The sequence below is a fragment of the Tursiops truncatus genome, chromosome 8, assembly GCF_011762595.2.
Source record: "Tursiops truncatus isolate mTurTru1 chromosome 8, mTurTru1.mat.Y, whole genome shotgun sequence".
Lineage (NCBI taxonomy): Eukaryota > Metazoa > Chordata > Mammalia > Artiodactyla > Delphinidae > Tursiops > Tursiops truncatus.
In genome coordinates, this window is record NC_047041.1 from 23,707,782 (window position 1) to 23,734,868 (window position 27,087).

The 27,087-nt window shown below is 36.1% G+C and overlaps 1 protein-coding gene and 1 pseudogene across 3 annotated transcripts in view; one reads left to right on the plus strand and one right to left on the minus strand.

Annotated features, from left to right (window-relative positions):
* The window catches only part of DDX10 (DEAD-box helicase 10), a 288,051-nt gene that overhangs the window by 131,264 nt on the left and 129,700 nt on the right, over positions 1-27,087 (minus strand). Inside the window, exon 15 of one of the 3 annotated variants that reach the window (XR_012333339.1) lies at positions 10,566-10,672. The exons of the other annotated variants lie outside the window; for them this stretch is intronic. The gene's annotated coding sequence lies outside the window, so the exon portion shown is untranslated. The remainder of the gene's footprint in view (positions 1-10,565; positions 10,673-27,087) is intronic. 3 annotated transcript variants of the gene reach the window in all.
* On the plus strand, positions 10,687-24,861 carry LOC101339645 (small ribosomal subunit protein uS5 pseudogene; annotated as a pseudogene).

Consider the following 27,087-nt stretch of genomic DNA (forward strand, 5'->3'; position numbering starts at 1 on the left):
ATTTTATAATCTCAAACACTGAAGCTCATGCTCTTCTCAGGACTCTACAATGTCACTGATTAAAAAAACTTTAGAAACATTGTTTGTAGGAAACTTTAGTCTACTTTTCAAATGCTGGAGCCCATAACCTCTCTCAGAGATTGAAATACTACTTCCACTTGAACAAATCCTTTGATAGCGAATTCATTAAATAAAGAAAACATGTGTTGCACCGGGCACCTATTGCTATCTTTCCTATGTATTTTTAAAAGAATAAATTATATTAATAGAAAACAGCAAGGAAAATTACTCTTTTTACTAAAAAATTAATGTAGTTTCCAAACCACATAAGCAATTAATATTGGTCAAAATCCCAATCTAAATGCTTTTTTCAAAGTTCCACTGTTACCCTTTAGAGGTCTCTTCTGGTAATGAAAACGAAGACAAATTGAATTTTCTTATGTCCATCTAGGAAAAAGAAAATAGTAATTACAGATAGAGGTGAAATAAAGTTGGGGGGTGGTAGAGAGCTAATAAGAGTTCTGTGACAAGAGTCAGGGAAGATTGGGGACAAAAGAGACAACATGTATGAAACAATATAGACAAGAAAAAGGACAGCTGTGCAGAGTCAGGACAGTTACAGTAATAAAAGGAGACAATCTGAAAACAAAATCACAAGAAAGGAAGAAACAAGGGAAAGGAAAAGCTCTAAGAAAACAAATTCCTCTCACGATTAGTGATGTGTTGCAAAAACACTGCACCATACAGCCAATTCACTTTTTTCCCTTAACAGACACCTAACCAAACTATCAACTCTAAATAGGGAAAACATACTGACAGGATGCATAACTGTCTTCCATCTCCCAAATATTCTCTTCCTTACACCAAAAGAAAGCCTGAGATATAAGAATAGAAGTGGTAAGTTCAAAAGAAAAGAGTATATTAAAACATGAAATTAATCTTTAGAACTCAGTGTGGTTATTTCCAAGTTAGTATGCTACCACTGACCAATACTATTTATAATATATCCTAAACCGGTTCTTCTCCAAAAACTTGAATTATTTAAATCATACAATAATTTGAAGGATTTGGTTCAATCATTAATAACTCAGTGATGATCCTAATAAAAGATTTACCTAAAACTAATTTCAAATACATTCAATTTCAATCTAATCAAGTAAACAGGCTGAAGTGATGGGAATTTTCTCTATTAAAATGCAATTAATTCTCCACTCATGTATTAAGAATTCTGGAGTCAGCATATTATGAAGCACACTAATAATTTGCTTCATTAGTTCTGAATCTAAGATGCTAGATGTCAAAACTTCCTAATAAAGACCACAAACTATCACAGAGTAACTTGATCAAAATAGTACTATTATCAGCTATTTAACTGAAGGCATAGCATCTGGATAATTTTTAACTTGGTTTGGAATGGACTAACCATTTTAAGAACAGTAAGTTGTAATTCACTGCTTTGCCAGAAATCAGCTGCTATACCTTGACAATCATGTTAAAGTAAGCTCCACCACCTTACTCAGAGAAGCATGCATGCATTTTTTTTGGCGGAGGAAGGCACAGAGGGAGGGAGCAAATATGAATGTGTATGAGTATCTTATCAGTTTCTAGAGAGCTGCTTTCCCTGAACTTACCCTGGCATCATCTCTCCAGTTACTTAAGATAGGTACTGAAAATTGCCATAAAAAATTTATTACTTTATGTACTGTAGGACAGTTGTTGAATTGCAAGGAAAAGCTGTGTTTCTCTAAAGTAGAAGAATGTTTTCTCAATATGGAAAAAGTGTTCTTCTTTCATTTTGGCACTTAAGACCTCAGAGCCAAATTCCTGATCCATATTAAGAACCAGGTAAAACCTTGCATGACCTGCATATTTAATTTCCCACCAGTCATTTCTATTCTATCTATATTTTACATGCCTGATGTTTTCTACTTTATTACACTTAGAAGTATTTTTTAAGCCACTTCAAATTCCTTGTGGGATTAGGAGGGATAAAATATAATTAAAAGGAATAAAGGAAGCTCAGTTATTTATACATCAAACACTGACTAAGTACCTATTATATCCCAAGTCCTATCCTAGGCACTTAGGCTATAGTGAAGCTTGAATTCTAGTCGGAAAACACAGACACACACACATACACACAAACACACACAGACACACACACACACACACACACACACACACACTAATATGTCAAGGAGCTTTAGGAGCTAGAAACAAAGGCAGAGTAAGGGGCTAGAAGTGACTGAGTAGAATGAAGAAATTTCAGACAGAGAAGGCCTCTCTGAAGAGTGGACACCTGAGCAAATATCATAAGGATGTGAAAGAGGAAGTCATCAGTAATCTATGTAAGCTTTGCAGGTAGAGGAAACAATAAGTTCTGAAGGCCCACAAGGGAAATGAGTTTATTATTTTCAAGAAAAAAAAATTCCGAGTGACCAGATAAGAGTGAGCAAGATGGGGCTTCCCTGGTGGCGCAGTGGTTTAGAGTCCGCCTGCCGATGCAGGGGACGCGGGTTCGTGCCCTGGTCCAGGAGGATCCCACATGCCATGGAGCGGCTGGGCCTGTGAGCCACGGCCGCTGGGCCTGCGCATCCAGAGCCTGTGCTCCGCAGCCGGAGAGGCCACAACGGTGAGAGGCCCGTGTATCGCAAAAAAAAAAAAAAAAAAAAAAAAAAAAAAAGAGTGAGCAAGATGGAGGGTGGTAAGAGAGGCAATCAGAGACAAAGGAAGATTTCTGATTAGGTAAGGCCTTGCAGGACACTATAAGGAGTCTGATTTTACCCTGAATACAACAGAATGAATACAAGTTTTGAGCAAGAAAGAGGACATGATCTAGTTTACTCTTTTTTTATCTACCCCCACCCCGCTGTGAAGATACCAAATTGTATAGAAGCAAGAGGGGGACAAAGAAAAAACAAGAAAACCAATTAGAAAATTAATCTATCAGTCTACGTGCAAGATCATAGATGGTTTGAATCAGAGTAGCAAGTGAAGAACATGGTAGAGTCTGGATATATTTTGAAGGAAGAGTAACAACACTTGCCAGAGAGTAGATGTGGGAGGTGAAAGAGGATTCAGGGATAACTCCTAGGTTCTTAGACTGAGTGACTGAGTGACTGGCGTTAAATATCCAAAAGATATTAAACACCTAGTTAAAAGGAGTTTAAGTGAAGCAGAAGAGGTTCAGGACATGTATTTGGATTCATCGACAAATCCAACGTCTAGGTTTGCCTAGGGAATATATTTAGGTGGAGACTAGTTTAAGGCAGAGTCTTGGGGCACTCCCTCATTTAAAGATGGGGGAACCAGCAAAGAAAACCGAATAAACTAAGCAAATAAATAAAATTAAATTTTTGTCATTTTAAAGTGGAAAGTAATAAGCTTACTCCTTTTGATCTCATCTTCATGCTATAATGGAGGGAATGACAAATCAGTTCACTACCATTCAGATTCAAATTAATAAGGAAAAGGAATAAAGCTAACTGAGCCCAAAGAAATCTCATTATTAAAGAGTGTTTGATTGATGGTCCCAATTTTACAACCATTAAAGCAATTAATAAGCCCATTTTACAGAAGGACATCCAGGTCTTCTGAACATCCTAAAAACATTTTATGTCTGTCTCCCAGGGAGCTTTTGGATCATTAATAGTACTCTTTTTTTTTTTTAAATCTAGTTCATCCAAAAACAATGGTAAGCTTCCATCTTACTTACCTTGTCCATTATTTTATTATAAACTACCTCCCAGAATCATGCTAAGGGAAACTCATATAAATTTATCTAATGATTAACTGAGAGCTTCCTAATGTCAAATTAGATTTTGCCTCCCAAATCTAGTAGGGTGGACAGAGTATGGAAAGGTAACATGTACTGTTATTCATGAAGTTAACAGCTAACTTGTTTATTTTAATAACGGTGTTGTATTTTAAAAATCACCAACAAAGAAATTTGTTAATTTTTTATGTGCAGGGATAAGAGAGTAACTCTACAAGAGCTACGCAAAGACTTAATTATATACACTTATTGTGTGACCCAGCCTAGACCCAGCCAGCCAGCATTCACACAAGCATGTTAAAGGGGTGAACATTTTCTACAGGTAAGTCTAACAAATTAACAAAAAGATGAAAACTGACCCAAAAAACCTGCTTCATTATTAAGTCAGTATAAAGATTAAGCACATAAATTTTGGAACTACTTATTACTATGTCCAAATCCTAGCTCTATCATTTACTAGCTCAAGATTTTTTAACCTCCCAATCTTCAACTTCCTCATCTTTAAAATAGGAACGATAATATATTTTCGATAGGGCTACCTTCAGGATTAATTAGTAAATATGTCTTCACTCATCTAGTCTACTAACCTCAACATTCATCAACCAGCTCTAATCACAGATGTGTCCTCCTACTCTGGTCTACCTCCACTCATCATCCTACTGAGAATGGCATCTAGCTTTGACTGTCTGACCACTGAGCTGTTACTCTTTCAACTTCACAATGGTATCTTGCCACCTTATACTCTCTAACATATGCTACTGCAGATCTGGCCCCTATTTTCAGTTTTAGCTCCCTTAAGTAGAAAGCCACCTACCATAAATCTGGCCAAAAATAAACCAGTCACAAGCTTGAAAAATGAACCTCTACTAACACTTATTACCAGTATTCAAGAAAATAAAGAAAATAATTTGTGTCCAATGTTAACTTAGAAACATTGACAAACATGTCATTTTTGTTTTTTCTAAACCCTGGCTTACATGTAGCAAAAAGATGAATACTAATATCAAAAGACCAGCTAAAGGGCTTCCCTGGTGGCGCAGTGGTTGAGAGTCCGTCTGCCGATGCAGGGGACACGGGTTCATGCCCCAGTCCGAGAAGATCCCACATGCCGCAGAGCGACTGGGCCCGTGAGCCATGGCCACTGGGCCTGTGCGTCCTGTGCTCTGCAACGGGAGAGGCCACAACAGTGAGAGGGCCGCGTACCACTAAAAAAAAAAAGACCAGCTAAAGTTTAACCTTTATACACATTATCTAATCTAGGTATAAGAGAAAATTATAAATCACTATTCATTCACTGCCAAGATAGGAGAGGTGGTTTTAAATGTGTAATATTTAGACTTCCAGTTCTGGCAACATGGTAGAAGCTCTCACACCATAAATACCTAGCAACACTGATAAAATATAACTAAATAGCTTTTCAATAATTAAATATATTGCTAATTTAGCAAGAAAAAATCCCCCAAGTCAGAAAAGGAAAAGGAAATTGGGTAGTCCTCAGGTACACTATCAACCCAAAACAAACCACAAATGCTATGAGACTGAGTATTACACTCACACTTGGTAGAAGAGATGCAAGAAATGAGAACAATCAATCTGCTATGAAACTCTCAAATGGCTGTATGCTCTGTGAAAGAAGGACCAGAAAAAAAATTCGGCTGGGGGTCCAAAAAGACAACAAGGAAGTTTAGATCAATTCAGGCTCTGAGCTCTGGGTACAAGAAAGAGACTAAGGGGAGGGAGATGAGTATAAAATCCTAGAATAAAATAAAAAACCCAAGGTGGATTGCCCAAATTTACACCACCAGAAACCCCCAGGTTAAGAAATAAACAAAAAATAGTTTACATTTAAGTTAAGAATTTTGGGAAATCTGTAAAAGAGTAAGTGATGAGTAGCTCTATGAAATATTTAAGCTTATGATAAAGGAAAATATACATATCAATGGAATGGAACAGAAAGTCCAAAAATAGAACCAAAATATATAAAGGTTTTCACATAGAATAAAGGTGGCACATTAAATCAGTGCAAAAGACAGACTTCAACAAATGGTGTTAGAACAAAATAGCTATCTAGAAAAAATACAGTTTATTTTTTCCACACTTCACACCTTACAAAAGAATATATTCCAAGTGGATCAAAAACTTATATGCACAAAATTAAACCATAAAAGTACTGGAATAAGTGCTTGGAGAAATCTTTTATAACCTTAGAGCAGTCAAGGTTCTTTTCAACTTTGACATGAAACTTAGAAGTCACAAAAGACAAAATTGGCAAATTCAACTACATAAAAAATTTTTAAAACATGATCCAAAGTCAGAAAAACAAAAGATAGTCTAATCTGGAAAACAAAAACAAACCAAGAACAACAGAAAAAGCAAACTACTTGCAATTAATTCATTAGATCCAAGCAATGGTCAAATTTTCCCAATATAAAGAGCTAATACAAAGAGTAAGAAAAAAGATCAACCTCCCAGTAAGGCAAAAGATATGGACAGTTCCCAGAAAATGCAATACAAATGGCTCACTCATGATATGAGAAATGTAAATGAAAACTTCACAGAGATACCATTTATCTCCTGTGTAATTGGGAAAGATCAAATATTTCAAAAGATGCTGTGTTACGAGAAAAAGTGGTATCATGTATTACAAACAGAAATGTGAAATAGCCCAATTTACAATATCTATCAAAAATTTAAACTTATGGACCCTTTGACTTAGTAATTTCACTTCTGGGAATTTATTCTATAGTTTATTTTTAAATGAAGAGAAATACACACTCAAATATATTCTATATCAGTAAGGAAGAAAATACATATGGTTTTGGCTGGTTGTCTGTTTTCAAAAACATATATTATGAATTTTATAACAACTTAAGAACTTGGGAAATCTGTTCATAAACAGAGTAAATGTTTGCTCATGGCATTTTTATAACTTTTCATTATTATAATTTTAGAAATATTCATTTTACATCTTTTCACACATGCTATAATCCATTTAGTCAACAGCTACTGAAAAACATATACAAGTAATACCTAAGAACTACAAAAATGTAACTCAGTGTTGACTATTATCATGTACTTATAAATCAATGTAAGTAATGAGCTTACATGTCTATTTCATCAAAAATGAAGTATACTAAAATTCTCATTCATGTGCAGTTTTTTGAGAGATATAACACTATAAAAAGAATATCTAGGGAATTTACTTTTGAAAAGCAAAAATCAATCGAAAGCAAAGGCGGCTAATTAATTGGCTACATAGGATATCAAACACAGCAAGATTTGATGATGCTATGTGGCAAACCTCATTTCAAAGGCATAATATCTGTGTATTAGTGATTTGCTTAATAAACCCTGAAAGATAACTGGATTTTGGAAAATATCTTATTTATTGATTTTGTTGTCCATTCCTCAAATTGTATCTAGTGTGTTAGGCAAAGCCTCTTGCAACAAGGAAATTAATGAGCAGATTGGTTGCAGCCATTACTGCAAAATGATCAATGATTTTACTAGAAGAAAAACAGGAACATAGTAACATGCTTACCTTTAACTAGTACCAGTATAAAAATTTTAGGATAAGTGAACATTATCAAAAAACATGAGGATCTGCTACATATATACAATTAAAATATATAGAAAAAGTACAGCAAATGTGTATCAAAAATTGCCCGTCTTATTAATTACTGGCTCTCTCTTTATCACATTTATAGTCAATTTCCCTTCCAGAAGTAGCCTTTGCTCTATTAGTCCTAGCTAACTAAAATTCAGTAGGATCACTTGTCATTTCTAGGGCATAAAGGCAATGGGAAACTGGTAGACAGTTAATGAGAAAGTATAACTGGGTGCTAAATAGATCCATACTGTCTTCTGAGGATTCTTTCCCCCTCACTGAAAGAGAAAACACATTCTCTCTGCTTGCTTTTTAACAAATATCTCTAAGGTAACATCAATAATATGTCTAAGACATTTTTTTGTTTTGTTTTGAGTAAAAAACAGTATACAAATAATGACATTATAATATTTAAATTTAATTATGCGCTATATGCCAGATCATGGTAGAAGATGGTGAATAACGTTTGAGTGTGTTTCCTTTTTAAAAATAAATCCTAAAGGATGGGGGTAAATTCAGAGAAAGTTCAGCAAGGAGGCAGCATAAGGGCTCCTTTCCTAGAATATCCTTCCTTACCCTCTATAATTTTATTTTTGTTTTTGTTTTTTGTGGTACGCGGGCCTCTCACTGTTGTGGCCTCTCCCATTGCAGAGCACAGGCTCCGGACACGCAGGCTCAGCGGCCATGGCTCACGGGCCCAGCCGCTCCGCGGCATGTGGGATCTTCCTGGACTGGGGCACGAACCCGTGTCCCCTGCATCGGCAGGCGGACTCTCAACCACTGCGCCACCAGGGAAGCCCACCCTCTATAATTTTAAAAGTCCAGTGCAAGGTCCACCTATGCCATGAAGCTGTCTCTTGCTCAATCCAACAGGATGATCTTTGATCAATTCCTACTACCATATAATTTAGCGCTTAATTTTATAAGGTCTTGTATCATTTGCTAATTTTTACACATACTACCTATCTCCACAATATAATCATGTGAGGTGTGACAGGTTGAAAGTATATATAACCACAGCCACCGCCACCATCCCAACATAGACATACACCACACTGGCACAACACTGAGTACGAAAAAGATGGCAACATAACTTACATAGTATATCAAGTGACCAACTACTGACTTAGACAACAAAATCTAGTGATCTCTTGTAGAAGGTGAACAGACAAAAATATCTTGTAAAATATATTTTGTTCACCTTTTTTGTAGAAAGTGAACAAAAGGGACAAAAACATCTCCCTTGGATATTACAGTCCATTGGACACAGACAAAGAATAATGACTGGAAGGTATAAGTGCTATGGGAAAAAATACACAGCAGGGTAAAGGAGGAATGGCAAGTGTGTGGCATGTGTCTTTGAGGGAGGTGGGGATCAGGGGTTGGTGGTTGTTAAAATTCCCAGAGCATCTAGCCATGCATTTGTGTGTGTGTGTGTGTGTGTGTGTGTGTGTGCGCGCGCGCGCGCACACGCACACACGTGCACGATCACTCAAGTGTGGAAAAAATGCAAAATAAGACAAAGCACAAATGCCATGGAAAAGTGAAAGTTTATACTTGAAAAGTTTATACTTTAATTGGAGCTTAGTGTCCCCATTTTAGAGATGTGGTCCACATCAGTCAATTCTAAACAATGAAAGTTAGCACAACTCAGAACACCATCTCCCCTTCTCAATCAACCTCTCCTCCCTTATCGCCCCCCAAAACACACACACACACACACACACACACACACACACACACACACACACGCGCCAGCCCTCCAAGCCAAACTTATAAATCATCTATAAATGCAACTGGGTACAGTACATCCTACTCTTCTCCACATAGGTTGTCATCACTGCTCTCATAACTCATGTTATAAAACAAGATCAAAAGAATACAGCCAGGGGAAAAGATATATCTATTCAAGTCCCTTCCACCCACTTTTTCTTGTTGTTGCAGTTCTTCTTCTTTTTTTTTTTTTTTTTTTTTTTTGCGGTGCACGGGCCTCTCACTGTTGTGACCTCTCCCATTGCGGAGCACAGGCTCCGGACACGCAGGCTCAGTGGCCATGGCTCACGGGCCTAGCCGCTCTGCGGCATGTGGGATCTTCCCGGACTGGGGCACGAACCCGTGTCCCCTGCATCGGCAGGCAGACTCTCAACCACTGCGCCACCGGGGAAGCCCTGCAGTTCTTCTTAATAAAAAAGTTTTTTTTTATGTATAAACAGAATTCTTATCAAGTATACTTCAATTAAAAAAAAAAGAAAAATGTATAAACATTTTTAAAAGACTATGATTTATTCTACATATTTAACTTTCAATAATATCTACAAATATTAACTTTCACTATTAAATTGGTATATTTTCCAAGAATAAAAATATTTTTAAAATGTGAATTTAATCCAGAAATCTTTAAAATTAAAGCAGCTCATATTGGCATAAATAAACTGAGGTTGCAGAGGCAGGACACTGAGAAATTTGATATCTTTTATTTTAATCTATAGCCAAAATTAAAGGTCACTGTTCTAAGTCATTAAATTCATGATATCAACTGAGCAATGTAAAATAAAGCCTAGTATTAAGTAGGAGGAAAAATAAGAAAAGGTGAAAAAATTCAATGGAACTAATCTCATTACCTGTTTAAACAGCTGAATAAGTTGAAGCAAAAAACGAAACCCTAAGGTTATTATGAAATCTAAAAATATAACATATTGCTGCTTTCCAAGAACACATAAATCTAAAAAAAATTATCCACTATACATGTCTAAATGATTATTTTAATGAGATTTTTATTCAGCCTAATAAGAAACTTATCATTTATGTCTGCATTGTTTGCTACTTTAAACAAAAGCAACTAACTATATTAAAAGTTTGATGACAATTCTGAAATCTTAATGAATAAAATGTGGAGAGAAAGAAATGCTGGCCTCTACTATGGAGGCTCAAATATATGTAGGTATGTCTTTGGAATGCTAGGGCACACAGACTACAGGGCTTCGTGAGATAGACCTCATCCTTAGCTTGCACACAGTCTCGTCAAAGTAGAAACCATGCTTCAACAAAGTGCCAATCACAGTAATGGCCCAGCTTCAACACTGTCTAATCTAATCCCAGCATGAACATAATATATATAAGCAATAAAATGTACCATTTTTAATTACTCAAGGTTTACTTATCACCCATTTATTTCCATCTTGCCTGCGGCAGAATGATCCGAAAGTGACTCTCCATGATCCCACATTCTGGTGTTCGTGCCTTTGTGTAATCCCGTCTCCTTCAGCGTAAGCAGGACCTATGACTTTCTTCTAGTCAACAGAATATGGCAAAGGTAATGAGATATCACTCCCATGATTGTGTTACATTATATAAGCCTCCATCTTACCAGCAGACTGGAGCTACAACTCCCCTTGCAGGCTTAATGAGGTAAGCAGCCACACTGGAGAAGCCCACATGGAAGGAGCTGTGGGCAGCCTCTAGGAACTAAGGGTGATCACCCTTAGTTGGCCAACCAAAATCTGGGGCCTACATCATACAGCTGCCAAAGAAATTCTGCCAACAACTTGAATGAGCCCAGAATAGGATTCTTCTCCATTCAGGTCCCTAGATGAGAATGTAGACTGGCCAATACCTTGACTGCACCCTTGTGAGACCCTGAGCAGAGAACCAGCTAAACTGTGCCCAGACTCCAGAGCCACAAAAACACACGAGATAATAAATGTATATTGTTTTAAGCTGCTAAATTTGTGGAAATTTGTTATGCAGCAATAGAAAACTAATGCATTGCCTTAGAACAGCTCGCTAATTTGATTTCATTTTTATTTCTTTGATGTACTTGGACTTAACACAACATACAATGCCCTCAATAAATGCCTACTGAATTAACTGTGAGAGTTTGATCTTTTTGGCCAACTTATATTTCAATTCTGTGGTAAAGCCAACTTATATTTCAATTCTGTGGTAAAGCAAAAAAAAAAGGCTCACAAGTGAGAAAAGATAGAAATTGCCTTGAAAAGAGACCCATTAGCAATGCCTTACTCTAAAAAGAGATGAGAAGCTACAGAACTCAAAAGTGAGAAAATATCCCCAAAATGCAATTATTTCATGTGATCCTCACAGGTTAGCAAAAGGAAAACACAGTCCAGGGGCAACAACCAAAGATATTTATTTCCAACACATAAGCATTTGCTTTATCTCTCAGTTTCTATTACCTAGAGATTACTTTATAAGCAAAAGATCATTTGAAATCAAAAACTTTCTGCTGAAATTAATATCTGAAATTTACTTACCTAAAAATATAAAAGAATGAGCATATAAAAATATATATTAAGTATATTTTATATGATTTCAAAATATAACTTTTATTTACATAATATATGCCTCACAGATATAATGTGAACGGCAATGATAAAGAAAAACAGATCCTTAAAGGTTCTAAAATACTGCTCCTGGATAATATTATTCATCTGGATGGAAATCACCCTGAGTAACAAAGGTAGCAGAAAAACTTTCAATATTGAAGCAAATTGGATAGATTGAAAGAATGCTGCTGGCAAAGACTCATTTGTTTGAAAAGAAAGAAAGAAAAAGCAGAGGAAACTGAAATAAACAGCCAAAAGAAAAAGAAAAGGTTGGTGGAGACCGCATGTGTCTGTAATAGCAGAGTATCAGTTCTACAGAATACATTTAAATCTGATTGGCTTTTCTAAGAACTATATTTTCTACTTTTTCTTAAATGTTGGATTTATAAAAATTATACGGACATCAGTTTTATAGGTAGCTTCTGCTGACAGTACTTAGGAGCTGTATTTATATCTAAATCTGAGGGAGTGATATAATTAAATTTCAAGCCTGGAAAGATAAATTCATGAAACAAGTATCCTAAGTTAGCACTTTCTCATTCAAAAATTCACCTTGTTAATGAGGGGGGAGGGGTAATTTTCACTAAAGTGCACATATAAAAATTAAAAGCACATACCTGTCTCTTTCCATGCAATGTAAGCAACTAACTCTAGGGATCTTTTAATTATCTTTTTAAAAATCTCATAAGGTTTCAGAAAATTACAAAAGAAAAACAACTTATTCTAAGCAATACAGAACCAGACTTGAGAGAATGACATCTCCCTGAAGAGAAATAAAATTCTGCTGTCTTGTAAACATAAACTTTGTACAAGAAATCAGATACTTCTTCTGGTACATAAATAAAAATGGATTAATAAAAATTTGAAAGAAATTCAAATGATGAAATATGATGAATTGGGAGGTTGGGATTGGCATATATACACTAATATGTATAAAATGGATAATAAGAACCTACTGTATAAAAAAATAAATAAAATTCAAAAAAATTTTGAAAGATTGCTTTAAAGAATTAAAAAAAAAAAAACCTGGCATCTTTCGAGTAACAGTATTATTGCATTTAGTAAATTTTAAATCACATTAATGCACGATTATTTGGATGTTCCAGACTTACCCACACACATTTCTGCGTTTTCTGAACAGAGAAGTGATGGGTTCCACTTCATGAGCCACAACAGGCCACACAGTCCTCAGTTCACACTGATTCTATTTTTTTGTTTGTTTGTTTTGACTACAAATACACCTACTAGAACAGTGTCATGTTGAGAATTTCTATAATTTTCTTTGTCAAGCTTCCTATAGCTCCCTTTTAATTAACAGTTATCTTTGAATAATAAGGTTCTCAAGATCACCATTCTAACATTAATGATGATAAAAGAATGTTGATAGTTGATAGCATATATTGGTTAACGGCACAAGCTCAGGGGTAAAAAGGACCTGGATTTGAATTCTAACTTTGCTATTTACTAGTTATGTTTTTATTTATCAGTGTCTAGCACATTTTAAAAAATACTCAAATTTTTCATGAGGAAGAGGGTTTTCAAGGTTGGATGCATTATAACGGGGCAAGAAGAATATGAAGAATGTATTCAAGCAGGAGAAAATGGGAGCTGGCTTAATAATACCCTATCAACCAAACACAGAAAGTAATGTCACTTCACATTTGTTCCATACAGTCTATATAAATATTACTGTGTATGTTTTCATTTGATTTTCACAACAAGAGAAAACTGAGGCTATAAGAAGTTAAGAACAAATTCAGGAAACAGAACAGAATATAGTCAGGATTCACAGGTCTTCTGATATCTTAATCCACTAGCAATGTGGTTTTCTCCACACATGCCAAGCTACTTCCAATCTTGGAATGGTTTAACATTTCACCAATTCAGACACTTTGAAAACATATTTCTAATCAACCTCAAAAAAGCACACTTATCTCAAGCTTTAAGGAGAGGAGAAAGACAACACAACACAACAGAAACCTACTGCTGATTCTACAGCAGTTAACAAAATATTGAATGTGTCCTATCAATCTTCATAGGCTAGGCAGGTAAGGAGACATGAAGACAAATTTTTTGTTTTATTCTAATATTGTTAGAAAACTATGGTCTAGTTTAATATTTGCTTGACAAAAACTGAAACAATCACACTCTGGCAAAGAACCCATTCTGACATTCCAAAGTCCATAATCTAACAACTACAGAGTCTTTTCCATGAAGAGAAGCTGTACTGTCATTATCCTCCAGAGTCTGAGAGAGAATTGATACCTCAGCATTGTCTGTGGTTCTGCCAATTCGAAGGATTAACTCTTTTGTTCTTGATGAACGTAGCATATACTTGACAAAATGACATCAAATAACGACCAATATCTACTTCCATCTCTACATACTGGACAGATAGGGGTGCAAAAAGAATGGAGGGAAATTACCATCTGGATGAGAAATCAATTCATAGAGCAAACACTCAAAGGGTAAGTATAATAATGTATAGTGAAAATTATCAACTGAGAAAATGGAAATAGATAACACAAATTATAAATACTACAAAAGCAACATTATTATTCAAATAAAATTAGGCAAAAGCATCATCTCATACAATTTTCCATGTAGCTGTCAATTAATCAATGAGTTTAATTTCTTATAAATCTGACACTAGAGATTCCAAAAATCCATACCAATAGGAGCACTTCGCTCTATTTAAGCAGGTAGAGCATCCACAAGGAACAAGAAAATTGCTTAAGTGTGATATATAGACAAGTAGAGAATAGGGTAGCAAATATTAAGGTGCTCATTTAAGAAAGAAAGCAAATACAAAAATAAGTTTGAAAAGGGAATGAAGAACGTGGAGTATAGTCATGCTGAAAAAAATGAAGCTAAACTACTTTAAGGAAGTCAATATAATCCTCAGCATCTGTATCTATCTATATTCACTAAAATTTATTGAACATCAACACTATATCAGGCATGGTGCCGCGTACTGGGGTGTGAGAATAAATAAGACAGACTGTTCTCTAGATGTCCAGCCTAAATGGAAAAACTGACAAAAAATAATATATAATATACAAACAAATAATTCTAATATGACAAATGTTCCAAAGGAGTATAAAATTTGTGCAAGGGCAATAGAAGGAAACAAACTCAGACTACATCTTTTTTAGTAGGGATCTCAAAAGAAAATTAATTCCTAATGCCCTAAAGTATCCATTGAAGGTAATAAATTAACTTTGTTCTTATACGTCTAGAATGATAATATTCATACATCATCTTTATTTTTTTTCATACACCATCTTTAAAAAAACTGAGAAACAGTCATTCAAATCACTGAGTTCTGAGGTTCAGATAAGAAACCCAGGCAGAGAGACTTCCCTGGTGGCACATGCAAGGGACACGGGTTCAAGCCCTGGTGAGGGAAGATCCCACATGCCGCGGAGCAACTAAGCCCATGCGTCACAACTACTGACCCTGTGCACCACAACTACTGAAGCCCATGCGCCTAGAGCCCGTGCTCCGTAACAGAAGCCACCGCAATGAGAAGCCCGTGCACTGCAACGAAGAGTAGCCCCCGCTCGCCGCAACCAGAGAAAGCCCGTGTGCAGAAACGAAGGGTCAATGCAGCTTAATTAATTCATTCATTCATTAAAAAAAAAAAAAAAAAAGGAAACCCTGGCAGACAAAGGCTTCCATCAAATAGGGAGATTTCACCAGATACAGAGAAACAAGAATTGGGTATCCCAAGCAGGGAGAATCTTATTTGCTAAGCCAAGGAAAAGGTATGCCACATTTGGAGAATTCTAAGTCATTTCATTGAGATGAAGGCAGGGATGAAAGTGAGAAAGGAGAGAATTGGAGTCTGACAAGAAATAGGACATGGACTTAGTTTTGCACCAGACTATAAAACACTTAGTAGCTAAAGATTTTGGAATTCACATATAGAAAAAGGCAGGGGCATACTCTGGAGGTATAAAGTGATCAGATTTGTCCCAAAAAACTTCTTAGGTGGTTCTGGTTCAAGGAGGCCAAGAACTAATCCTTTCAGAAGACTATCATATTTGCTACACAGTAAGTAGAAAAAAAAATTCTGTCCAAATTGAAGACTGAACTTTTTTACATTGAAGACTGTTTTATTATATAACAAGAAAAGTAAACTTTGTCATGCACACGCTTACCAATGACTAAGAGAACTCCAAAGAAACAACTTATTTTTCAGGTCATCTGGGTTATCATGAGTCCAAAAAGACATTAACATTAATTTTAACAGATCTTCAGTGAAAGAACAAAAACAAAAAACATGTATCGCAAAGACTGCAAAGAAAAGGTGATTCCTAAGACAGCAGATACATTATTGAATCAGTATGTCTATTAATTAGAAATAAACTTGGTCTGAGATGGGATTTTACTTAAATTAAAAAAATTACAAAAACCCAGGCACTACTAATACCTACAGGAAACTCAGTAAATGGGAAACAAGACTGGGGGGAGAGGGGGTGATAAAATTTCTCCTCTACCCTCTCCCAGATGGGCCTAAGAATTAGATTGACACAAGACACATTAACAGGAGAGAAGCACACAAATTTTATTTAGTAATTTTTTTGTGTATCTGAAAGCCTTCACAAGGAAAATAAAGACCCAAAGAAGCAGTTAGGGCCAAAAGCTTATATGTGTGGTTGGATAAAGAGGTGTAAATTGTGAAGATGTAACAAGACAAAGGGTTTGGGCTAGAGCAGTTAATTGTGGAAAAGTGACTAGGAAGATAAGGATTAGTAACAAGGTTTGTTTGTACAGATTGTTCCCAGCTTCTATTCCCCATCTCTAGTAGTAAGAATGTTTTCCTTTCACCTGATACCCAGAAGGCACCTTTTACATGAGAGTTTACCTCTTGCTTTCAAGAAGAAAAAGAAAGGTCAGAATGGCCTTCTTGCATCTGCTGTTTATGTGCCTTTGACTCAGAATAATCCTTATGCCCCAGTGGAATATTTGGGGGTGGCATATTCTGCTACCCTACACAAGTAGGGTAAGCAAAGTTGAAACTTTCAGAAGCCCCACAATGTTCCCCCCACCAGCCTACCTTCTAACTATAATAATTCTTCTCACATATTTAATATTCTAACATCTTCAATCCCCTTCCCATAAAAAATCCTGCTCTTAAAAAGGGATCTGATATTCAGCCTTAAAAAGGAAGGAAACTTTGACACATGCTTCAACATGGATGAATTTAAAGACATTATGCTAAGTGAAATAAGCCAGTCTCAAAAAGACAAATACTGTATAATTCTACTTATATGAGAAATCTAGATTAGTCAAATTCATAGAAACAAAGTATAATGATGGTTGCCAAGGGCTGGAGGGATGAGAAAAAGTGGTGTTACTATTTAATAAATAGTTTCAGTTTTGCAATATGAAAAAGTTTTGGAGACTGGTTGCACTACAGTGTGAATATACTTAACAATACTGAACTGTATACTTGAAAGCAGTTAACATGGGAAATTTCATGTGTGTTTTAAAATATTACTAAAATATTTTTAAAAATTGAGAATGAAATGGTGAATAACTGAGGATGAGTCCATGTCCCAAGGCAGTGAAACCAAGTAAATCATTTACTGGGGATGAAGAGTTTAGAGTATTTTATTCTGTGAAAGTTTGGGGGCAAAAGAATGATATAATTGCAATGTTTTTACCAAGATTAAAATGACATCAATATATTAAAATATATCAGATGGAAATGAGAGCTGGAAGGAGGGAGTCAAGAAAAACTGTTTAGAAAAATTGAAAGAAATGACAATTTTAGGGATCAGTTCAAAGATGAAGTTGCTAAGATTTCTAGCATGGGTAAGAGGAAGGATGTAGCCTCAGTCTGCTCCCTTGGGATCTTTATTAAGGAGTGGCTGAGCAAGCAGATAAAGGTACAGTAAACTGCACAAGATCAGCCTCCAGGCCATTTATCAGGAATCAAAGAATTGCTTTATTTATTTACACCTTTCTTCATCTAAAAATATCTGAAAAGGTCAGCAAATAACCACTGTTCTGTTACTCGCTGTTGGCCAAGCACAATGGAAGTATTCCAGAATTTGAGCTGCTGTGATAATGATACAGCTCTCTTTACAAATTACATGATAGATGAAATTCTGAAAGATTTTATAAACAAAATTGTGGTAACTCCAGTCACATGCTAAATGTACTAAGTAAGCCCATATTTACTAGATAGAGCTTTATTTCCTAGAGTGGCTCTTTTCATAATAGAAATCATTTATTTATTCTGTTAAATCCTAGTATCGATTCCTTTGCATTCATCTCCACTGCAGCATGCGAGAAAGACTTGAAGTGAGGTTAAAAGAAAGCTCTAAATCAGATAAATGTACTAAAAGAGCCCTTCCCCTTTTATATACCAAAAGAAAATGAGACCGGAATTACCTAAAGCATGTGAATCATAATAAAGATGTAAATATTTAAAACACATTATAGAGACAATTTTTTATTTAAAAAAGGCTAAATTTTCCATCCAAATAATGAGAATTCTCTCTATGCCTTTTTGTTTTAACTTACTATTGAATTCTGTATGAGGCAGTTACCAGAACACTAAATCAACTTATGCTAACTTCCAAGATCTTTATTCTCTATTACTGAGTCCAATTTAAATTAAGATTCTGTCAAAATGACAAAGATGAATAACAACAGTTGTCCCAAAAAGCATATTCACCTGGGAGATGAAGGGGTGAAACACAAGTACACATTCAATTAGAACAGAAGGGATCTGTACTATAAAGGTTATGAGGAATAAGGATAGTTCTGCCATCATAAAACAAAAAACGTAAAAACAATGTCTTTATTGAAAATCAATAAACCCAAAACGAGCTCTTTGAAAGGTCAGTAAAATTGACAAGGAGAAAAGAGAGTAAACACAATTCACAATATCAAGAATGAAAGAGAGAACATCACTACAAATCATACAGACATTAAAAGACTAAGACAATATTACTAAGAATTCTATATCAACAAATTCAGTAACTTAAATGGAATGGGCAAATTTCTTGAAAGATACAAACTACTGAAGGTCATCCAAGAAAAAAACAGATAAACTGAATAGCCCTATATTTATTAGAGAAAAAGAATTCGTAGTTTAAAAACCTACCCACAAAGAAAATTCGTAAGTCCAGATGGCTTCACTGGTGAGTTATACCAAACATGTAAGAAATAGATAACAATGCTGCATAAACTTGTGCAAAATACGGAAGAAGAAACAGGCTCCAAATCATTCTGTGAGTCAAGCATTACCCTAATACCCAAATTAGACCAAGGTATTACAAAAAAAGAAAACTAAAGACCAATGTTTCTCATAAACCCAGAACTAAAAATCCTTAACAGGATATTTGCAAATTGAACGAAGCAATATATAAAAAGAATCATGGTCATGAGAGATCTATTCCAGGAATGCAAAGCTGGTTTAACATTCAAAAATCAATACAAGTTCACCATATTAACAGACTAACATACCCCTGCCACCACCAAAGGAACCAAATGATTGTCTTAATGAAAGCAAAAAAGGTATTTGACAAAATTCAATATCCATTCATGATAAAAACTGGGAATAAAAGGAAAAGGAAATCCTTCAACTTGATAAATAATATCTATAAAAATCCTAGAGACGACATCCTACTTAATGCTGAGATACTGAATGTTTTATCTCTAAAATCAGAAAGAATGCTGTCATCACTTTTAGTCAACGTTGTACTAGAGTTCTTAGCCAATGCAACAAGGCAAGAAAAAGAAATAAAAGCAGATTGGTAAGAATGAAGAAACACTACCCTTATTCAAAGACTGCAAGACTTTCAATGTAAAAATTCCTAGGAAATCTACAAAAAGCTACTAAAAGTAATAAGTGAGTTAGCAAGGTCACAGGATATAAGGTCAATATACAAAAAGCATGTTTTATTTACATATAAAAGCAATACACATTGGAAATAGAAATTTTTTTAAATACCAATTATAACAGGACCAAAGAGAAATTTAGGGATGTGAGTCAACTGCAGCACACCTGGAATTAGCCCGAGTTGTTCTGCTAAAGTAAAAATGTACCTGTATGGTGCTGATCCCTGTCAAGACATGAAATGTATGGCTTGATAGTGTTGCTTTGTACTGATGGGTTTAAGGTAAGTTTCAGGGTAGTTTGTATCAGACTGTCAACAATGTTTATTGATAAGTGAGATTTGATGATTTGCATCTGGTCTTAGTGAAACACCACAGAGGGCTCTACCTTTGGGGCTGGTTATGAGAAAGACTATGCCTACATGACCAGCAGAGTATAAGGAGTACCAGCCTAGACTCCATTAGGGGCTACATGGTTCTGTGCACACATCAGTGGCACCTGATCTGAGAGAAAAAGTGTGTCCATATGATCAACAAAGAGGACAGTCAGGGGTCATGCCTAGCCCTTCTAAAGCTCTTGCAGTGAGGGAACCTCTGGCTGCAACACATATCCTTAATGTTCTAATCCTGTTGCTATACTGAATCCTTTCCCTGCAATAAATTTCTAATTCTGGACCCTTTGAGTGTTCTTTAGTAACTGAACCCTATCTGGAATGCCACCATTAGTGCAAAGAATAAATTTAACAAAACGTGTGCAAAACTTATACACTGAAAACTACTAAACACTGCTAAAAGAACTAAGTAAATGGATATGCAAAATGAGAAAAAATACTATTTTAAAGATGTTACTGTCAGTAAATTAATCAATATTCAATCCAATCCCCATTCTAGCAAACCTTTTCATAGTAATTAAAAGCTTATTATAAAATCTATATGGAAATGCAAAGAACCTGGAACAGTTAGAACATCTTTGAAAAAAGAACAAATGTTGGAAAACTTAACACTAATTGATTTCAAGGTTGACTATAAAGCTACAGTAATCAAGAGGGTATAATATTGGCACAAGGATAGACAGATAATCAAGGGAACAGAACACATACTCTAGAAACAAACCCATATGAATATGGTCAACTGATTTTCAAGAAAGGTGCCAAGATATTTCAATGAGAAAAAGATGGTCTTCTTTTTAACAAATGTTGTTGAAAATATACAAATGAACTTTGAAACTTCCCCCACACCATATGCAAAAATTAACTCAAAATGGGTCATACCCCTAGATGCAAGAGCTAAAAATATAAAGCTTCTAGAAGAAAACACAGAAGAAAAATCTTTGTGACCTTGTTTAGGCAAAGTTTTTGTTTGTTTGTTTGTTTTTTTAGATAAAACACAAAAGACATGAACCACAAAATAAAAAACTGATAAAATGTACTTTGACGAAAATTATAAACTTTGTGCTTCAAAGGACACCATCAAGAAAGTGAAAAGACAACCCACAGAACAGGAGGAAATATTTACAAACTATATATCTGATAGGAAACATATCCCAAATATATAAAAAATCTTAAAACTAAGTATTAAAGAGATAAACAATCCAATCTTTTTTTACATGGCAGAATGACTTGAATAGATACTTTATCAAATAAGATATAGAAATAGCAAACACACAAAGGATGTCAACACGACTAGTCATTAGGTCTATGCAAATTGAAACAGCAATAAGATGCCTTTACACCCATGAGAATGGCTGAACTTAAAAAAAAAAAAAAAAAGACAGCAAGAACCAGCAAAAACACAGGGCAACTAAAACTCTCATACATTGCTGGAAAAACTACTTTGGAAAACAGGCAGTTAAAAAAATTAAGCATGTACTACCATATAACCCAGCAATTCCACTCTTTACTAGTGAAAACTGAGGTCTACAAAAAGACTTATACTTGACTATTCATAACAGGTATATTTATAACAGCCAAAAACTAGCACAGAAACAAATTTTCCATTCTGCAAAAGGCAAAACTCTAATAATAGAAAGCAGATCAGCGGTTACCAGGGACTAAGGATAGTGACAGAAGACTGAATGCAAAGGTATACAAGAGAACTTTGTAAAGTGATGTAACTGTTCTATTTTGATTGTGTTACTGTGAAAAGACTGCAAAAATTTGTCAAAATTCATTGAATTGTATACTGAACATTATTGAAATTTATGTACCTTATACTTCATCAAAGCTGATTTTAAAAAGAAAAATCTAGTCACTTTAAATGCAAGTAACCTTTTTTTTTTCCCCCATGATTTTCCAATATAGGCGAACTTGGCAGAGATGGCTCAGTCCTGCTCCACAAAGGTCAGCTTGGGTGGCTTAACTGGGGGAAGGATCCACTTCTAAGATCACTCACAGGGCAGGAAGATGGTGGGAGCTGGAAGCTTAGCAAGGGCTGCAGGGAAGGTTTTGGCTGGGCTCTCACTCACATCATGGTGACTTCGGTTCCAATACTAAGTATCCCAAAGGTACAGGCAGAAGCCCTATCACTCTTTATGACCTAGTCTAGGTGGTCACATTAGTGTCTCTTCCACCACAGTCAGAAGCCTGCCCAGATTCTAGTGAAGGGACACAGACCCCACCTCTTCATGGGAGGACTATCAACGTCACAGTATAAAGCAGAGTGTGTGAAACGGGAAATATTTTTATGACTATCTTGGAAAAGACAATCTAACACACTGAATTTTTATTCTGTAGATAAGTGGTAGATAGGGCAATGTAAAAACATGATCCAATCTAAATTTTAGGATGATAACTCCAGAAGCACTATTATGGATAGACTAAAACAGAGAGACTGAAAAACATGGGGAGCAAAGGGAAGGAGAGTGAGGACCTTTTAAGATGGTATTTCGGAGTCAAAAGCAAAGGAGACTCTCAAGTGGCAGAATGTCTGTGAGCAAGAAAGAAGAGAAAACATGCTTGCCAGAGATGCTATACGAATACAAGTGAAATGTCTTGGCTGGAAAATGGTAACGTCATTAAGCAACACAAAGTTTAGAAGGGATAATAACAAATTCTGTCTGGCACATGTTGGCAGAGGTAGAATGCATCTGAAAATTAAAAAACAAGAGAGCCACAACAAAGAGCACACATTATATAACCCATGAAGAAGAGACTCAATTCTGATTGATCAAGAGTCGACTACAATCCTTAGACAAGGCAACATAGATCATTACTTTATATTTACTAAAAAGATGGATATTTATCTAAACACCAAATGCCAGAAAGTATGCTTTAATACTCCTGCTTCCTTCCTAGCTGAAACATTTTCTTTGTAGTTCACTGGGTTAATAAAATGTCTATCTGAAGATTTGTCTCTAAGGCAAGGGGTAGGAACAATTTACATAGCTTTTTTAAGTGATAATAATGATCAAACATGAATTCAAAATATATTATTTGTTTTTTACACTTTAAATAAATCATCTGTAGCATGGCAGATAATATTGGCCTAATTCTTCTCCATTATTCCTTGGTAAAAGAACTCCTGTTTTCTTCAGCTATCAAATGGCCATATACTTCACAGTAGCTGGGATTATAATCCCCAGGGTTAACCTTATTTGGTGTAACTCTGTTCTGGGTCCTAGCAAGCTGCAGGATAGAATCATCTGGGAACTTTTAAATGGACTAATGACTGGACTTCCTCACTTCCCCACAGTGATTCTCATTTAACTGGTCTGGAGTAACAGTGTCTTTTTAATCATTAGGGGACAAGTCTGAGGACAAAAGTCAACCCAATATTAACTAAGAGCAGAAAGATGAAAAGAACCTTGATTTTGAAAACTTTGTTGAATTAACTGACAATAAAACTGTCTTTCATCCAGGTTTCTCATTATGTAATTAACAATTCTTCTCATTTTTTAAGCCATTTCTGGTTGTGTTTCCTGTTTCTTGCAATGAAAAGTATCCTACAGGCTATGCCTGGCAATACAATTTTCAGGATAAAAAAGTTTAGCTTTATAAACAGGAAGCAGAACTCCAGTCATTCTGCTGACAAAGGACAAGCCAATTTTACAGGAGCCAGCAAAAAATGACGTCATTTTACTGAAAAGATCTTTTCAAAGCTTATAAAATACATCTAATTTTGAATATTTGAACAGATTGTGCCTGCTCAATTGCATCTTCAAATGACTAGAGCTTCTTCTTTGAAACTGAATGATACAGTAGTATAAAATATCAACTTGCACATATATTTTTCACGAGTATTTTAAGCGCTATCTCCCAGATATACCTATAATATTAGTCTGAAATGAATAAGGACATTCACAAAAACCAGAATGAAACAATACACAGATGACATTTCCTTCTTTGTTCTGCTCATCAGTTCAAACTACCTAAACACAGTAAAAAGGAACTGCTACCAAGCCTATGCTGCTGGTGTATACTCAACTTTGGCTCCAATTTAAGGTACAAGAGGAGAAAGCACCTGATTTGAAGAATTCTGCACTTCTTCTCCGAGAGAACACATAACAGTGGATCATGGGCAGGTGCTACGGAAAGGGCTCCGTGGAGGCATGGCAAAGGACAAGAAGTGGGTCCCTGTCACCAAACTGAGCTGCCTGGTCAAGGATATGAAGTAAAGTCCCTGGAGGAGATCTCTTTCTTCTCCTTGCCCTTTACAGAATCTGAGATCACTGACTTTTTTCAGGTATGTCCCTCAAGGTTTTGAAGATTATGCCCATGCAAAAGCAGACCTGTGCTGGCCAGTGGACCAGGTTTAAGGCATTTGTCACCACCAAGGTTTACTACAGACCTGCTGGTCTGGGTGTTAAGCACTCCATGGAGGTAGCCACTGCCATCCTCAGGGCTATCATCCAGGCCAGGCTCTTCATCACCCCGTGTGACGAGGCAACTGGGGACACAAGATCAGCAAGCCCTAACCGTCCCTTGCAAGGTGACTATCTGCTGTGGCTCTACGCAGGTGCTTCTCATCCTCACCCCCAGGGGCACTGGCATCATCTAGGCCCCTATACCCAAGAAGCTGCTGCAGACGGTACTGAGGATGGCTAGAATGCTCCCTGGCAACTCCACCAAAGTTGCTTTTGATGTCATCTCCAAACCTACAGCTGTATCCCTAAGCCTCTACAGAGACCACTTTCACCAAGTCTCCCTATCAGGAATTCACTGACCATCTCAAAAAGACCCAAACTAGAATCTCCCTGCAGAGGACCCAGGCTCCAACTGTGGTTACCACATAGCTTTTATACCAGAAAAGTAAAGTGAATTAAACCTGTTTAAAAAAATAAAGGATTCTCTCCCTAAATTCACTTCTGAGTCAATTATTTAAACTTTTCTTCATTTCGTTCTCAAGGGAATGTGGACAGCTTGTCACTCCCAAAGCTCACCTCTCCCCCATACCCTGGATTGGATCCCTCCCACCCCTCCTGAACCTGCTGCTCTTCACTGTCCCCACTGTCTTCCATAAGGTGCAGGGCTCCTTGACTTAGGCCTTGAATTATTTTCACACCTCCCACTGCTTACACACAGTATAAGACTCTGCACCTTATATTCCTTGCCCTGCCAGCTACGGCCTCCACTCCCACCCATGCCTTTTACAGTCAACCTCAACTGTGGCCACTTACCTCTTCATTTATCAACCCACTTCAATATGGCTTCCACCTCCACTACTTGATTAAAATTGCTCTGGGAAAGGTCACCAATTATTGCCTCATTGCTAAAATTAATGACCCCTTTTGAGTCTTTGCAGTTCTTTCTTGATTATTTTTAAGCTTCCATTAAAGCCAAACTGTGTTAGGCACTAGATGTCCAAGACTGATTAAAACAGTCCCTATCTTAAAATGCTCAGTCTAATGGGAGAAATAGTCACAGAGATGATTTTAATACCTGGTAAATAATTTCAATGACAGAAGCCTATACATGATAGACAGAAATCACAAGGAACAGGAGCTAGTAACAGTTTCAAAGAAGCAATGAACAATTGAAGTTTTACAGGTTTAACAGGAATTCATAATGTTGTAGACACTGAAAAAGGATATTTCAGACAGAGTACATATGTGTGAAAAATAGAGAAATGACCTTAACTCAGGCCGCATCAGTGAGCAGGAAGGAAGGGATAGATCTAGGAGAAATTAATTAACCTGTCAGGCAAAATTTGATATCACTGATTATTCTTCCTTTCTTGATACTCTCTCTGGCTTTCCTCCCATCCCACTCTTCTGTGGGATTCTTTTTCTATTCCCAAGTGTCTGTCTCCATCTTCCTCACACTCTAAATGGTCTCAAGAAGATTTGATCCCAGCCTCGTACTGGGTGGTAGACACTGCAAACTGGGTCACTATAAAAAGTTTTCATTTGCAACTTTAATGATGTACTGATGAGAAAAAGAATATTCAGTTCTCTCCACAGGATTAGTCAAATTAATTGCTTTCATAAAAGTAATGTCCAAACAAACATGTACAAAAAATAGCAGTTATGAGGATAATATAGTGCATGAATAGTGGCCTCAAGTACACTACCATAGATTAATAAAATGTATAGAACAGAAGCAAGCAGAAAGTGATCCTGGGACAATGAAACTGCAGAATTTGTGGTTGAGAAATAATCTAACTAGAATTTAATTGCAGATGAGAAAAACTGATGATACAAATTTTAACCATATCCAGGTTTTTAAAAACAATTGCAGAATGAATTAATGGGAGAAGAATTCTAGGCTTGTTCTTTCTCTGAAGAATGTGGGTGAGTCCTCTACATCCAAATTCAAATCTGAAAATCTTCTGCAGAATTGCCTGTTAAGAATCACAATTCCTAAGCAGAAACCTAAGAAAAAAGATGGTTCCTAAGGTAACCAAGTCCCATATCCATACCATACATGATCCAACGTATCAAAGTCATCACCTGAGCTTGCCAGAAATTAACTGGAAGAGCTGATGTGTTATATTTGTGCCCTAAGGCTGCAACCCTTTAAACAAATGGACTCCATGTTCCGCATTAGCTGAAGAAAGAAAATGCACCTTTGTGAAGGTCAAAGAAAATGCACCTTTGTGCATTTTCAAAAAGGAAATGCACCTTTGTGAAGGTCAAAGAGGAAAATGTGAGAATAATCTCTTCTGATGACTGTGCTCTTAACTCCCAATGGCCAATGGAAACAAAATCCTTATGACGTTACAGAAGCAACTTTTAAAAACTTCTGAAGAGATATTAAAAATAGAACAATCCAGTTGTCCTATTCATACTCTCTTGCTAATTTTATTTCTACCCCGAAAAAAAAAGTCTGAAAATTATTCATTCAAGAAAGGAAACAAACATTCGGGAGAGAGGATTCTTTGGTTTGCAACTTGAACTACACTTTTAGAACATCTAATAACTGCAGCTCAGACTCTTCGCTTCCCTTTTAAAAGAAAGCCATTTTAATTACACATTGATAGAACCATTTTGGAAAACAAAGCAAAAACCCTCTTTCTTTTACCCTCTACGGGTAAGAAGAGAGAAGAGAAGGGGTCAATAGGAATAGTGC